Genomic DNA, 17,076 nt, shown 5'->3' with positions numbered 1-17,076 from the left:
GACTAAAATCAACTAGGACCGCATTAAGACACACATACACAACTAAATTATCACACCCCGATTCCTCGTGATAGTACGACAACTTAGCCATGTACTATCAAGGACTTTAGAATCAGACCAGTTTCCACTGTTGAATGACCCTAACAAAGCATGCTTCTACGTGATCAAGGTAAAAGCATACTGGAGTGAAAAGCATATAGCACAGAGAACACACAAAACATCATTAAATAGATAGAAATATATTTACATCAGGTACCTATAGGGAAGATCCAATAGAGGATTTAGTTTTCCATAACCAGGAAGCCTTCTTTACAACAAAGAGAAGAACAAGATGAAAGATTGCAAAATTACAAGAGGATGTCTCCTTCACCTCTAGGATCCCACAATCACTCACAAACTCATCTCAAGCTCTAAAACCGGCTCCTGTTTCAAGCTCTAGTCTCTGCAAATCTTCACAAAGCAAAATCTCTCAAAACTCTTTGGAACTTGGACCTTTCTCTCTCTAGAATCTCTAGACATGCAAAGCTCTGAATCCCAGCCCAAACTCCCTTCCCAAAATCTGATTTCTGGCTTAAATAGGTGGCCTTGTTCATGCTCATGCGCTTAGCGCGCAATTATGGACCGCTTAGCGCACATTAGTGAATTTTGGCTTAGCGGGTGCCTTTCCCACTTAGCGGATGGACTGAAGCAATGCGCTTAGTGAGATGAAGTGGTGCATTTAGCGAACCTGTACAGCTCATCTTCTTCCAGAGTCTTCCTCGTGCTTAGCCCATGAGTGCTGCGCTTAGAGGATGCTTGCTAAGCCAACAGATTGGCTTAGCGAGAAGGTGAAAAATAGCACTTTTCAAAGCTTGCCTAATTAACCTGAAATTGAGAGAAAATGATTATTAAACACACAAAATGGAAGTACTAAGTATTTATTACCTATACTTAACAGAAAATACTTATAACACTACAAAATAACCATAAATTGGAAGAGTTTGAGGAGATAAACACATCTTCTTCGATGAAGAAGTACGCTTTGAGGAGATAAACCAAAACATGGATGACTGGAGTATTCCAGAAATCCCTCAGGATACATTATATGTTCCTGAGACAACTAAAAACAAACACAATTTTGATTACATAATTAAGACTGTAGAAAACAATATTCCTCTAGGACAATATATAGGGGAAGAATTTCATTTATTGTCAAAAAATTAAATTTATGAACATAATAGAAAATACAAATATCTACACATAGGATGTGTCCAGGTAGCAATCAAACCATGAATTGACATGGGTATATACGACATCGTCTTGATGTGTCTTAGAGATATTAAGCACAATAAATTCAAAGATTCTTTAATAGGAATAGTAGAAACAAGCCTAGGACAAGGACCAATCTATTTCAACTGTTACCCAAACAAAACAGTGAGTCTGATGGATAGAAACATCCTTGACTCTCTATTCCTAAATATCCACTTTCATGGCCTCGACATGAAAAAGGGTTCAATTCCAACAGCTCTAATTTACAGAATTTGGTACAAGGTCATGAACACTTGTCCATGAAGAGTCCTTCTAAAACCCCAAAAAGGAGAGACATTTTTGTTTATCACTAATATGACAAAGGCTAATGTTTCTTTCCCTAGAATTATAAAATGGGATGAGGTAACTCTTCTTAAAAAATGGGTCATGGACAAGGCTACGCCTTCAGTCCCCAGACCTGCCCCTACCATAGACCAAATCAAACAAGATAATTCTGGTAAGGTTGAAATAACCTTCAATAGGAGAAACTCTTTCTCGTCCAGAATAGAAGCCTTAAGACAATCTGAGTATGAATCAGCAAGAAGGCCTTTTTCAATAAGGACCCGATCAATTCTTGTAGGATTATCTAGATCTCAGTCGCATAACCAGTTTTCTAGCATAAGCCTCCAAGGATTAGATACGACCTCTAGTATACCTAGAACCACGTACAATCAGGAACCAGAAGATGACCAAAAGTCAATTCAATCTCCAACATATTCTTCTATCCATGAACCTTATGGTGTTATCTAATGAATTTAGCATCGATAAGGAAACCCTTAGAAAAGACTTTTATTCTCCAGGGAATGAACCTCAGAGTAGATGGTTTTTTCAGCACTTTAGGGGATCAAAAAGACAACAAATTGAAGACAAATTTTATAAATTTGTCGAAAGAGTCAAAACTAATATTCCTTTCTTTTGATTGGTTCCATGCATATACTGTCAAAGAAAATATAGATTACCCTTGGCAACATAACCTAATAGGTGATCCAACAACCAATGTTATTACCAATTGGCAGATCAAAGATGGTGAGGTAATCCAATTAGAATTACCTCCCACAACCTAATATCAACTGCCAAAGGTCAAAGACAACAATGATAAACCTGTCATGGCCACATCATTTAAGACAAAGGATGTCAATGAAGAAATTAACCCAAAGGGAATCAGGAGCCTAATGGAATAGGCTAATTACACCGACAAATACCTTCAAGTGTTAGGGGAATCTATTAGTAAAGAAAAAGTCTTTACTAAACCCAAGGACCATGGATCATCATCATCAGTCGTTCAAATGGAGAAACCTTTGTTCAAACCTTTTAAGGTTAGCAAAAAAGCCAAACAGAAATTCAGGGAACTTAGAAAACAAAGATTCTCTACTGAGGAGGTAGGTGATAGCAATAGTGAATTATTAAGTAAGATTAATAGTTTACTTAAAACCATCCCTGAAACCCCTCAACCTTTGGAGGAATCATCCAAAATAAGGACTAGACATACCTCCAAACTAATTAATTCCATTAATGAGGATAGTGACAATAATTCAAAACAAGTATCTGAAGAAGGTTCAGTATCTGAAAAGGTAATTAATCCTATTAACACCAAACATTGAAAAACACCTTCCAAACTTTATTACCAAAGACCAATCGCCCCTGATTTTCTATTAGAAGAAAAAGACAAAAATAACTTTAAAAGTTTTAGTGCAAACATCTATGAATGGAATATAGATGCTCAAACAGAATACAACATCATGAATACCCTTCAACATATGACCATGGTGGTTACGGCATACCAAACATCCCATGAGTGTCCAGAAGAAACAATTGTAGACATTCTTGTGGCAGGATTCTCTGGTCAATTAAAAGGATGGTGGGATAATTATCTCACTAACGAAGAAAAGTAAAAAATCTACAGCGCGATTAAAACGGATCCAAATGGGAAAGTTATTACAAATGACGATAATGAAGAAATCTCTTACGCTGTCAATACCCTTATTTTTACAATAGCCCAAAATTTTATTGGTGATCCATCACTTTGGAATGATAGGTCAGCAAAATTACTATCCAACCTTAAGTGTAGGACTTTAGTAGACTTTAGGTGGTACAGAGACACCTTCTTGACTAAAGTTTACACCAGAGAAGATAGCCAACAACCTTTCTGGAAAGAGAAATTTCTAGCCGGACTTCCAAGATCATTAGGAGATAAGGTTAGAGATAAAATTCGTAGTCAATCTATCAACGAAGATATTTCATACGATATTTGTTGCAACCTACCCTTCGGCGGGAGGGCGACGCAAGGGCTCATGGGTGCGTCTTCCAAGGAAGGAAGGCGCGCGGAGTCGCCACCAACATTTATTTGAGGAAAACGTCGGAAAAACCAGAAAAGGTGTGGTCTACGAACTTTAAGTGTGAAAGGTCCGGGAGTTGTTTTTACGCACGGGGAAGGTATTAGCACCCCACGCGTCTGTCACAAGGGACGGCAGCCTTTAATCAAGTGTGCAAATATGACTTCAAAATGTTTTATTTTCCCTTTTTATGTCTTTTTGTGTTTTTATGCTTTTTATGTTATTTGTATTTTTTTACCTTTTTGTGGTCGACAAGGGTATTTCTCTCGTTCCTACGTATCCTCAATTGCGATGAGGAAATCAGACCTACGTAGTTCTTTTAGAACTACACGTTGGTTAAGTTGTTTTGATCTTTTTCCGCAAGATTGATTTTAGCTGAACAAAAGTCGTTTAAGGCATTGGACCATCAAACGATCTTTTGATTTTTGGAAAGGAGAGAAACATTAAGGCGTTGGACCATTAACGATCTCTTGGTTTTGAAAGGAGAGAAACGTTAAGGCGTTGGACCATTAACGATCTGTTGGGGTGGTCGACAAAAGCGGGGCTTTTGCTCCTACGTATCCTCAATTCCAATGAGGAAATCAGACCTACGTAGTTCTTGCAAAAGCGGTAAAGTTACGTGTTGATTTTATGCTTTTGAACGATCCATGTTAACCGATAAAAGCAAAGAGGACCGTTTAAGGCGTTGGACCTTAAAACGGTTTCAAGTGATTTTTGCGGACAAAGCTTGATTTGTGATTTTTCTTGATTATTTTATTATTTTTTTCAAGATATTTTGATTATTTTATTATTATTTTGCTTTTTTTGGTTTGACCAAGGTTACAGTGTGAACGATCGGTTAGATTTTGCTTTAACAGTGATTAAACGAGATTACAATGCAAATGATCGGTTGAAATTCATTTTATCTTTTATTAGGCGAGATAACGGCTTAAACGATCGGTTAAATCTTGTTAAAAATGGAAGAAAAAAAATCTAAAGTGAACGAAATAAAGATAAAAGCCAACAAAACAAGAAATGAATTGAAAGTCTCGGATTCGAAAACTTATCGGTTGAAGAACGAAGAACGAATGAATAACAGTGAAGAACGGCGGAAAATCTTCACGAAATTGCTCACGGAAATGTCTCAGAAGCGTTATGGAAGCACCTCGGCTTGGATTTTCTTCACGGAAACATATTTTTTCACCCAAAACAACTGAAATGCATAGCCAAGGGGATTAGGGCCCCTTTGGAATAGCCCCCCCACGCCTATTTATAGGAAAATGGGGAGGAGGTTGCCGCCCAGCTCGCCCAGGCAAGCTAGGTTGCTTCCTCCTTAAGCAAGCCCGCTTCCAAAATGTTCTGGAAGGGCATAGACTCAAAAATTTGAAAATTGCTATTTGCACCCCATCTTGATAAGTTCACCCCCTTTTTGTAATTTATGGAAACGTTATGGAAGCATATAGGACTTGATTTTCCTCTTTCTTTCTCTTCCCTTTCACCAATATTAAGTTAAATATGCTTACCCAAGGTTTTCAAAAATTTTACGGAATCATTACGGAAGTCCCGAAAACCATTTTTCAACAAAACGTAGAGGTGCTTGCCTCCCAGCTCGCCCAGGCAAGCTGGTTGCTTAGCCAGGAAGAAAGAAAAGGTCCAGAATCCTCTAGATGGGCCCAGATTTGAAAATTACTATTTACACCCCCAACTTGATAAGTTCACCCCCCCCATTTTGGTGTTTTTTGGCTGCTTTCCTTTCGAAACCTCATGGAACTTTACGAATTCCATGGTGTCATACCATAATTTCGTCCGGGGACCTTTGCTTGGTGGCATGCAACTTTCATTTAACCATTTTGAGGTACTTGACACCCATCGTCAGGCAATTTGTGAAGTTCTGTGACATGCCGGAACTCAAAAGGAAGCATTGTTGCACAATTCGTGGGGATTTGTAACATTCCGTAAGTCAAAAAGGGGATGATTATGTAATCCACAAGGTTCCGTAACATTACGGAAAGAAAACAGGTATCGTTACGAAATTCGTAAGTTTCCGTAACTTTACGAAAAAAGAATCACCAAAAAAAGGCAGGGGGTGTATTTAGCATAAATGGGGGTGCAAATAGCAACCAGGCCCACTTGGGCCCTCTAGAAGGCGGTTGCTTCTGGAGGAAGTCACCTTGCTCGCCTGGGCAAGCTGGGTGGCAAGCATCTCCCCCATTTTCCTATAAATAGGGGGAGAAATGAAGAAGAATTTCGTTCAGCCCTCCTAGTAATTCAAGAATCACTTGAAATTAGTGAAAAAAATTGGTTCCGTGAAGAAAATCCGAGCCGAGGCGCTTCTGTAAGGTTTCCGTAACGTTTCTGTGGGGATTTTCGCGAAGATCTTCAGCCGTTCTTCGACGTTCTTCGTTCGTTCGTCATCGTTCTTCGGTCTTTAACGGGTAAGTTTCCAAATCGAGCTTTTCAATTCATTATATGTACCCGTGGTGGTCCCCATTTGTTTTTACGTGCTTTTTATTTTCATTTTATTTCCTTTCCGTACCCCCTTTTGACGTGCTTTAGTCATTTGCTTAAGTCATTTTCTCATCTAATCAAAAAATAAAATAAATTTCCACCGATCATTTGAATTGTAATATCCATTAGTTTCTGTTAAAATGAAATCCGACCGTTCAGTCATGTCGTAACTACGTTGGAAACCAAAAAAAAGGGTAAAATAATAATATAATAATCAAAAATATCTTTTAGTAAAATAAATCAAAAAGAATCAATCGGACATTTTCCTTTGGGATTTCTCTTTCTTAATCGAATCGATTAATAACCAAAGTGAAACCAAGGCTAAAATCAATTCATAAACCAAACTTTTGACGTTGCCTAAAAAAGGCCATCTTCAAAGGTCCAAAGCCTTGAAATGGTCTTTTCCGCATTTACCGATTAAGTGTAAATTTCAAAAGGGCTAAAATCAACATGTAGCTTTATTACCTCTTTCAAAAATAAAGAGAACATTAAAATGGTCCAATGCCTTAATGTCTTCTCTCTTTTTCAAAAGAATCGAAAGTTTGTTTAATGGTCCGACGCCTTAAATAACCTTTCATTCAACAAAAACATATCTTGCAAAAAGGATAAAAACAACTTAACCAAACATTTTGTTCACAAAGAACTACGTAGGTCTGATTTCCTTATCGCAATTAAGGAATACGTAGGAGCAAGGGAAACCCCCTTGTCGACCGCAAAAAGATAAAAAGTATAAAAAGTACAAAAAGAAATAAAGACGTAAAAGGGAACATAAAAATTGAAGTCATATTTGCACATTTAATTAAAGGTTGTCGTCTCTTGTGACGGACGCGAGGGGTGCTAATACCTTCCCCGCGCGTAAATACAACTCCTGAACCTTTCACTTAAAGTTCGTAGATCACGTCTTTTCTGGTTTTTTCGACGTTTTCCTCAAATAAACGTTGGTGGCGACTCCGCGCATATTCCTTTCTTGGAACACTCACCCGCGAGTCACGCGTCGCCCTCCCGCCGAAGGGTAGGTTGCGACAGTTGGCGACTCCACTGGGGACTATTCTTCGAGAGTTAGGCCATTAAATCTTGTGCAATGTTTTATCATGACTTTCTCCTTTGTTGGTTTCCCTTTATTTGTTTTATGTTCTTGTGTATATGAACTCTTTGTTGCTTTTAGTACGTTTTAAAATATATGCATGAGGTAAATATTTATTCATTTGATGCACACAAACACCAACACTAGTTGCACACACTGTGAGTTGAAAAAGGGCCCTATACCCAGGTTCATGGGAACATAAGGAGTGGAGGTGAATCTGTGATCATGCTAGGTCTCCGACTTGCTTGATTACAGTGAACCCTCATCTAGAGTTTTCCTCTTTGAAAATGTATTGTTGCTAGTAGTCCCTACTGCTGCAATATGTTCTTCGAAGGGGATGATACCTCTAGAGACCTTCAAGAGAGATATGACTGCCTTGGGAATTATCACTAAAAGCCTTGTTAGCTCCCTCCCATATAGGTCCTTTGAATAGGGGCACGGAGCGAACACGCTGCGTGCCATTTTTCACACTGCCATGCATAAGTGTCACGTACCCTTTTGCTTATATTTTGTGAATATTGTCATACTGTACATTCCCGCATTGTGCCTTTCGCATATGCATCACACACATTGGAAAACCAACGGACGGTTCGTGTCACCTTCTTTAATACATACGTCAGGCACTTTGCTACCCCAAGATGTTGTATCTAAGAAGGAGACAATTTCCCGGGCTCCCGTGTTCATAAATTGCATTCGTGTCATATGCATTTCCTCATGCGTTCATCCATTCCACCTATGATAGATGTTGGGGTTTTGATTCGCACCGATTTTTGTTCACTTTAGTAAAACATGGGATCAAGTCAAATGCCTTCGCTTAAAAAGAGATTCTATCAAGTCAAGGTCAAGAGCCTAGGGATCACCAGTCTAAAAGAATTAGGGCAGTTGATGGGTCAGCTCCAGCGGCAAGCTTTTCGCAAAGCTTACGGTAAAATCTGGGACCTAGCCATGATAGAAGTCTCTACAAAGGCCATTGCCTCCCTCGCCCAGTATTATGATTAGTCGTTGAGGTGCTTCACCTTTGGGGACTTCCAGCTATCACCCATGGTGGAAGAATTTGAAGAGATCATAGGATGCCCTCTAGGGGGAAGGAAGCCATACCTCTTCACAGGGTTCTATCCCTCATTAGCTAGAATTTCCAAGATAGTCCAAATCTCGGCGCAGGAATTAGACCACAGGAAGCAAGTCGAAAATGGGGTGGTCGGAATACCGAGAAAATATTTAGAGGTAAAAGCAAGAATCTTGGCAGATAAAGGCAAGTGGGTCCCGTTCATAGATATTCTCGCATTGTTGATTTTCGGGGGGGTCCTCTTTCCGAACGTGGATGGGTTGGTGGACCTAGCAACGATCGACGCTTTTCTCGCCTATCATAACCACAAGGAAAGCCCGGTTGTGGCTATGCTAGCCGATCTATACGACACCTTCGACCGAAGATGTGAAAAGAGCAATACAAGGATTGTTTGTTGTACTCCAACTCTTTATGTATGGTTAGTCTCGCGCCTTTTTCACCAAGAAGTGAGGCATGCTTGCCCATTAGAAAGCCACCGTTCATGCACAGAGAAAGGAAGGGCGAATTGGGATCAACTCTTAGCAAGCAAAGAAGGAGCATCTGTCAACTGGTTCCCTTGATGGAAGGAAGGAAGAACCGAAGTTCTTATTTCATGCGAAGGATTTCCAAATGTTCCCTTGATGGGGACAAGGGGTTGCATCAGCTACAATCTCGTTCTTGCTATAAGACAACTTGGCTATCCTATGAGAGGAGCACCACTAGAGGAAGAGATCGTGCCTGTCATTTCACAAGGTTTCAAAGAGACCAATGTGGAGACACTTCAGAAGGTCCGCAAGGCATGGGAGGTGTTGCAAAAGAAAGACAAGGAACTCAGAGGCAGTAACAATGGGCCCATCAGTGACTACCGTGAGTGGTTGAAAGCCCACGTGCAAGGTTTGGATTGGCTCCCAAGTCTAAGAACCACTAAAAGGGAGGAAGATGAGGCACCGAAGGAAGACGAAGAGGTGCAGGCCCTTAGGACAGAACTCAAGCAAGCTCAAACAGTCAAAGAAAGGTTCAAATCTGCAGCTCTTAAAATCCGAAAGGAGAATGTCGAACTGAGAGATGTAAATATGGCTACCAGCAAGGCTTTGGAACAAGAGACCAAAAGGGCCCGTAGGAAAGAACATGGCCGGAACAAGTTCCGAGAGGCTTTGTGGGGCAGTAACAACGAACTTAAACTCCGAAAAGAAGAAAGGGACCAATCGCGAGTAGACGGTTTGATCTTGAAAGATGAATTGAAGGCTTGCTCGAGGTCCAAGAGAAGTTTGTCTCAGCGGTTGTGCGAGACAGAGACCAACATGTTAGCTATCATCACCAAGTATCAAGAAGAACTAAGCCTAGCCACAGCCCACGAGCATAGGGTGGCGGATGAGTATGCCCAAGTGTACGCAGAGAAGGAGGCTAGAGGAAGGGTGATCAACTCGTTACACCAAGAGGCAACCATGTGGATGGACCGATTTGCTCTTACCTTGAACGGGAGTCAAGAACTTCCCCGATTGCTAGCCAAGGCCAAAGCAATGGCGGACATCTACTCCGCCCCCGAGGAAATCCATGGACTTCTCAGCTATTGTCATCATATGATAGACTTAATGGCCCATATAATTAGGAACCGCTAGGGAATTTGTATTGTCACTCAAATCTTGACTAAACATAACCTTTTTGAATGAAATAAGCTTATCCCATGTTTCTACTCCAAAAAGTTGATGCAAATCAAATCACTCCTGCATTTTATCTCTAAACATGCATTCATAATTTTTTGCCTACTCCTCACGTTTGGTTTTTCTAGGAAGAACACCATAACTAAACGCGCCACAAGGCATCCCTATCGCACCAGATCCAAATCTAGAATGATGGGTGATCAAGAGGAGACACAGGAACAGATGAAAGTCGACATGTCGGCTCTGAAAGAACAAATGGCTTCCATGATGGAGGCCATGTTAGGAATGAGGCAACTCATGGAGAAGAACGTGGCCACCGCTGCCGCTGTCAGTTCGGCTGTCGAAGGAGATCCGATTCTCCTAGCCACCACGCACCATCCTCCCCCAAATACGCTAGGATGAGGAAGGAACACACTGGGGCACAACAACAACCCCCATTTGGGATACAACCGAGCGGCTTACCCTTATGGATTGCCACCTAATTACTTGCCACCAGTCATGCAAGATGATGCGGGTCATATCTCTTCTCCCATCCTTGAAAGGGAGCCTCCTCAACAGCCCGAAGAGGTCCACGAAGATCCTCAAGACTATGCCCGAAGGGATGTCGAGTTCTATCCCCCGATCCCCGAGGGGTCGGCACCCAACACGTTGCCTCAACCCAACCTCACGGCACATCCAATAGTTTTGTCCACGGAAGAACCGCCCCCGGCAACTGAAGAAAGGAGGAAACTCGATCTCCTTGAGGAGAGATTGAGGGCCGTGGAAGGATTTGGTGACTATCCGTTCGCAGACATGACGGATCTCTGTTTGGTACCCGATGTTGTTATCCCTCCGAAATTTAAAGTACCGGACTTCGACAAGTATAAAGGGACGACTTGTCTCAAGAACCATCTCAAAATGTATTGTCGCAAGATAGGCGCACACTCTAAGGATGAGAAGCTATTAATACACTTTTTTCAAGATAGCTTGGCCGGAGCCGAGGTAGTTTGGTACACTAATCTGGAAGCTTCCCGTATCCGTACTTGGAAGGACCTGATTACTGCCTTCCTAAGGCAATATCAGTATAATTCGGATATGGCTCCCAATCGCACTCAGTTACAGAATATGTTCAAAAAAGAAGGGGAAACCTTTAAAGAATACGCACAGCGGTGGAGAGACCTGGAAGCACAAGTAGCCCCTCCCATGGTCGAAAGAGAGATGATCACTATGATGGTAGATACCTTGCCAGTGTTCTACTATGAGAAGTTGGTAGGTTACATGCCATCCAGCTTCGCGGACCTATTGTTCGCCGGGGAGAGAATTGAAGTAGGGTTGAAGAGAGGAAAATTCGATTATGTTTCCTCTACAAGTGCCAATGCTAAAAGGGTCGGAACAACTGGGGCAAAAAGGAAGGAGGGAGATGCCCACGCCGTCACTTCGGTGCCCGCGTGGGTTAAACCCCCGCAGACATCTCATGGTACGCATCAGTACGCTCAGCATCATCCGAGCTTCTCGGCTCACACCGGGAATTCCTCTAATTCAGCACCCATGCAGCCCAAGGCACCCGTTCAGAGGGAGGCCCCCCAAGTTCCAACTCCAACCACGACTCGCCCGGCCGGCAATTCCAACGCAATGAGGAACTTTCCCCCGAGGCCAATTCAAGAATTCACCCCACTCCCAATGACGCATAAAGACCTTCTGCCGTCCCTCATCGCCAACCAGCTGGTCGTAATAACTCCCGGGAAGGTCTTCCAACCCTCTTTCCCAAAGTGGTATGATCCTAACGCAACTTGCAAGTACCATGGGAATACCCCAGGGCATTCCATCAAAAAATGCTTGGCCCTCAAATACAAGGTCCAACATTTGATAGATGCTGGATGGCTGACGTTCCAAGAGGATCGGCCCAACGTGAAAACCAACCCGCTCGCCAATCATGGAGGGGGGGCGGTTAACGCCATTGGGTCAGATAGGCCCCGCCGGTCTAAACCTTTAAAGGATGTGGCAACCCCTAGGAGGTTTATCATTGAGGCCCTACAAAAGGGAGGTGTGATTCCCCATGGTGGGCATAAGGAGGATTCTAGTTTGCTGCATTCCAGCGAGCTGCATAACATGGAAACGTGTTTGTAAGTGGAGGAATTGTTACAGCGGATGATAGATCAAGGTCGACTGGAAGTCGGCAGTGAGGGAAGAGAAGAGCAGCATATCTGCATGCAGTCCGCGAGGGAGAGCAGTCTTGCGAAGCCCAAACCTTTGGTAATATATTTCACCAAGGGCGCAGCTTCGCAAAAACCCCGACACCCTTTGGCACCTAAGCTTGTCCCTTTCCCATACCAAAATAGCCACACAATCCCATGGAAGTACACACCTCCGAACAAAGAGGAAGAAGAAACCACCGACATCAGTTCATTGTCGGCCAAAGTAACCAATATCACGGGGCTGAGCGGTGTGACCCGCAGCAGTCGTGTATTTGTGCCCCCCGACCTACCAATTCAGCCCACGAACGTCAAGGGGAAGGCAAAGGTTGTGGAAGAACAAGATGATAAAACCCCCCACACTCCGAACGAGGATATTCTGGCAAAAGGTCCTCCGGAGAAAAGGGATGGTTATGGCAAGAAGGAGGTGTCACTAGAGGAAGCCAGCGAGTTTCTCCGCATAATTCAGCAGAGCGAGTTCAAGGTTATTGAGCAGCTCAACAAAACCCCGGCCAGGGTCTCGCTGTTGGAATTACTCATTAGCTCGGAACCTCATCGGGCTTTTCTTGTAAAGGTTTTGAACAAGGCCCACGTAGCCCAAGATATCTCGGTGGAAGGCTTCGGAGGGCTTGTTAATAATATTACCGCCAACAACTATCTCGTTTTTGCCAAAGAAGAGATCCCTGCCGAGGGGAGAGAGCATAATAAAGCTTTGCACGTATCGGTCAAGTGTATGGACCACGTTGTAGCCAAGGTGCTCATCGATAATGGTTCCAGTTTAAACGTGATGCCCAAGAGCACTTTGGAGAAATTACCTTTCAATGCTTCCCACCTAAAGCCAAGTTCCATGGTGTTTCGTGCCTTCAACGACACCCGCCGAGAGGTTAGGGGAGAGATTGACCTCCCCGTACAGATAGGCCCTCACACCTGTCAAGTTACCTTCCAAATAATGGGCATTAACCCCCCTTACAGCTGCCTGTTGGGGCGCCCGTGGATCCACTCGGTGGGAGTTGTTCCCTCTACACTCCACCAAAAGTTGAAATTCGTAGTGGAAGGGCATCTGGTCATCGTATCAGGCGAGGAAGACATCTTGGTAAGCTGCCCATCCTCTATGCCTTATGTGGAGGCCGCAGAGGAGTCGTTAGAAACCGCTTTCCAGTCTTTCGAGGTGTAAGCATTTCCTCAGTGGATTCCCTCCTTAGGCAAGCTTGCTTGTCCGATGCAGCAGTAATGATGGCCCGAGTGATGTTGGGGAGTGGTTACGAGCCCAGAATGGGTTTAGGCAAGGACAACGGTGGCATAACTAGCCTGATAAACGCCAAAGGAAATCGTGGGAAGTATGGGTTAGGCTATAAACCCACTCAGGCAGATATAAAGAGAACCATTACGGAAAGGAAAAGCGGAAGTCAAGGTTCGCGGTTGAGACAAGAAGGCGAAGGAAGCCCACCCTGTCACATAAGTAGGAGCTTTATAAGCGCGGGTCTAGGGGACGAAGGTCAAATCGTTGCAATATACAAAGATGATGTTCCGAGTGCATTGAATTTGGTACAACCGTGCCCTCCTGATTTCCGACTAGGAAATTGGCAAGTGGAGGAGCGCCCGGACATTTACGCAACAAGCATAATGTAAACCTTTACGGTTTTAAAAGCTTTATAGTTGGGCCTAGGCTTTAGAGTTTTCTTTTGTTAAGGCTTTATGTCTTTTGCTCTTGAATATATAATACAAGGATCTTTCTTCATCTGTTCCTACGTCTCTACCCATTCTCATCCATTTGCATGTTTACTTCTTTATATTTAACGGCAAATCCAACGACGAGTCCCTCGAAGGTACTAATACCTGGGGGACCCGCCTATCGAATTCAAGCAAGAAACGAGTCAAACGGAGGATGAAGAAAACGAGGATGTGGGACTTCCCCCGGAATTAGAAAGGTTAGTCGCTCATGAGGAACAAGAAATGGGGCCTCATCAAGAAGAAACGGAACTAGTAGACTTGGGAGCTGGCAGTGGAAAAAGGGAAATAAAGATAGGCACGGGTATTACCGCACCTATCCGTGAAGACTTAATAACCCTGCTAAGAGACTACCAAGACATCTTTGCTTGGTCGTACCAAGATATGACCGGTTTAAGTTCTGACATTGTACAGCACCACTTACCCCTAAATCCCGAGTGTTCCCCGGTAAAGCAGAAACTGAGAAGGATGAAGCCTGAAACATCCTTGAAAATAAAAGAAGAGGTGAAGAAGCAATTTGACGCTGGTTTTCTAGCAGTCGCTCGGTACCCAGAATGGGTTGCCAACATTGTACCGGTCCCTAAGAAGGATGGGAAGGTACGAATGTGTGTGGATTATCGGGACAAAAAGATTAGATTTGGATAGCAGATTGGATTTGATTTGGATAGCAGATTGGATTTGATTTGGATAAAAGATTAGATTTGATTTGGATAATATATTAGATTTGGTTTTGGATAAAATATTAGATTGGATTTGGATAACAAATTAGCTTTAATTTGGATAACAGATATGATAGCAAATAAGATAACAGATAGGATAACAGATAGGATAACAGATAGGATAACAGATAGGATAACAGATAGGATAACAGATAGGATAACAGATAGGATAACAGATAGGATAACAGATAGGATAACAGATATGACAAGTAAACTTCAAATGCTCATAACTTTTGCTACGGTTGCCCGTTTGAGGCCCACTATATATCAAAACGCTCAGAATTGAGAGGAGAATCCCTGGGCAAATTCCCAAAGGGGATTTGGCCACACAATTTTCCCAAAAAACGCCTCTAACTGCCTTAATTTTGTGTTCAAAGATCAAACACCCAAATCTCTTCCAAACTTTCTTCTTTTTTTCTTTTCTGTTTTTTTTTTTTGCAACTGTTTTCTGTTTCTTTTTCTTTCTTCTTCGTTTTTTTTTCTTTTATCAGACGTCCAGCTATTAGAATTCGTTCAATAGGCCATCATCATTAGGAAAATTTGGCAATTTAGAAATTCGGTAATTAGGCAATTTTTACCCAAATAGAATTTGAATAGGCTGAAACAAAAGTTATGAATAGAAGATAGAATACAATACGCCAGGCACAAACAGAATACAATACGAAAAAGAAAACAATGACAGAAGACCAAAAGAATGAAAAACGAAAAAAAAAAAACCAGAAGACAAACGAAATACGAATGGAATAGCAACGACAAAACGAACTTGAACAATAAACGAAAATAAACGAAATTGACAATCAATGAAAACGAAAATAGAACTCCGCAGTTAAGCGTGCTTGGGCGAGAGTAGTACTAGGATGGGTGACCTCCTGGGAAGTCCTCGTGTTGCACCTCTTTTTACGTTTTTTTTTTTTTTCTTTTTGCCCTTATTCTGAGTATTTTTCTTTGAAGCGAAGTAAAAGGTCCGATAAGTTAACTAATTTTTGTGATTGATCGGGAGATAAATGTATCGTGGGCCCCGTGGCTCGTTCGGTGTAGAAAGTCGATCGAAAGTCGGTCCGTCCGGGCAGGCAGAAGGAATATAGTAATTGATTGTGCAATACTTATCAGGTGCGATCATACCAGCACTAATGCACCGGATCCCATCAGAACTCCGCAGTTAAGCGTGCTTGGGCGAGAGTAGTACTAGGATGGGTGACCTCCTGGGAAGTCCTCGTGTTGCACCTCTTTTTACGTTTTTTTTTTTTTTTCTTTTTGCCCTTATTCTGAGTATTTTTCTTTGAAGCGAAGTAAAAGGTCCGATAAGTTAACTAATTTTTGTGATTGATCGGGAGATAAATGTATCGTGGGCCCCGTGGCTCGTTCGGTGTAGAAAGTCGATCGAAAGTCGGTCCGTCCGGGCAGGCAGAAGGAATATAGTAATTGATTGTGCAATACTTATCAGGTGCGATCATACCAGCACTAATGCACCGGATCCCATCAGAACTCCGCAGTTAAGCGTGCTTGGGCGAGAGTAGTACTAGGATGGGTGACCTCCTGGGAAGTCCTCGTGTTGCACCTCTTTTTACGTTTTTTTTTTTTTCTTTTTGCCCTTATTCTGAGTATTTTTCTTTGAAGCGAAGTAAAAGGTCCGATAAGTTAACTAATTTTTGTGATTGATCGGGAGATAAATGTATCGTGGGCCCCGTGGCTCGTTCGGTGTAGAAAGTCGATCGAAAGTCGGTCCGTCCGGGCAGGCAGAAGGAATATAGTAATTGATTGTGCAATACTTATCAGGTGCGATCATACCAGCACTAATGCACCGGATCCCATCAGAACTCCGCAGTTAAGCGTGCTTGGGCGAGAGTAGTACTAGGATGGGTGACCTCCTGGGAAGTCCTCGTGTTGCACCTCTTTTTACGTTTTTTTTTTTTCTTTTTGCCCTTATTCTGAGTATTTTTCTTTGAAGCGAAGTAAAAGGTCCGATAAGTTAACTAATTTTTGTGATTGATCGGGAGATAAATGTATCGTGGGCCCCGTGGCTCGTTCGGTGTAGAAAGTCGATCGAAAGTCGGTCCGTCCGGGCAGGCAGAAGGAATATAGTAATTGATTGTGCAATACTTATCAGGTGCGATCATACCAGCACTAATGCACCGGATCCCATCAGAACTCCGCAGTTAAGCGTGCTTGGGCGAGAGTAGTACTAGGATGGGTGACCTCCTGGGAAGTCCTCGTGTTGCACCTCTTTTTACGTTTTTTTTTTTTTCTTTTTGCCCTTATTCTGAGTATTTTTCTTTGAAGCGAAGTAAAAGGTCCGATAAGTTAACTAATTTTTGTGATTGATCGGGAGATAAATGTATCGTGGGCCCCGTGGCTCGTTCGGTGTAGAAAGTCGATCGAAAGTCGGTCCGTCCGGGCAGGCAGAAGGAATATAGTAATTGATTGTGCAATACTTATCAGGTGCGATCATACCAGCACTAATGCACCGGATCCCATCAGAACTCCGCAGTTAAGCGTGCTTGGGCGAGAGTAGTACTAGGATGGGTGACCTCCTGGGAAGTCCTCGTGTTGCACCTCTTTTT

At 42.6% G+C, this 17,076-nt stretch overlaps 5 non-coding genes across 5 annotated transcripts; all 5 read left to right on the top strand.

Moving 5' to 3' along the window:
• The first annotated feature begins 15,623 nt into the window (after positions 1-15,623).
• On the top strand, positions 15,624-15,742 carry LOC114401120. The gene has a single exon (XR_003664231.1). It is a non-coding gene; the product is annotated as a 5S ribosomal RNA (ribosomal RNA).
• Positions 15,743-15,957: 215 nt separating this feature from the next.
• LOC114401119 lies at positions 15,958-16,076 on the top strand. The gene has a single exon (XR_003664230.1). It is a non-coding gene; the product is annotated as a 5S ribosomal RNA (ribosomal RNA).
• Positions 16,077-16,289: 213 nt separating this feature from the next.
• On the top strand, positions 16,290-16,408 carry LOC114401118. Its single transcript, XR_003664229.1, has one exon. It is a non-coding gene; the product is annotated as a 5S ribosomal RNA (ribosomal RNA).
• A 212-nt stretch (positions 16,409-16,620) lies between these two features.
• On the top strand, positions 16,621-16,739 carry LOC114401116. The gene has a single exon (XR_003664227.1). It is a non-coding gene; the product is annotated as a 5S ribosomal RNA (ribosomal RNA).
• Positions 16,740-16,952: 213 nt separating this feature from the next.
• LOC114401115 lies at positions 16,953-17,071 on the top strand. The gene has a single exon (XR_003664226.1). It is a non-coding gene; the product is annotated as a 5S ribosomal RNA (ribosomal RNA).
• The last annotated feature ends 5 nt before the right edge of the window (positions 17,072-17,076 follow it).

This window comes from Glycine soja, chromosome 19, assembly GCF_004193775.1.
Source record: "Glycine soja cultivar W05 chromosome 19, ASM419377v2, whole genome shotgun sequence".
Classification (NCBI taxonomy): domain Eukaryota; kingdom Viridiplantae; phylum Streptophyta; class Magnoliopsida; order Fabales; family Fabaceae; genus Glycine; species Glycine soja.
The sequence above is the reverse complement of the archived record's forward strand: the minus strand, read 5'-3'. Positions and strand labels throughout refer to the sequence as shown.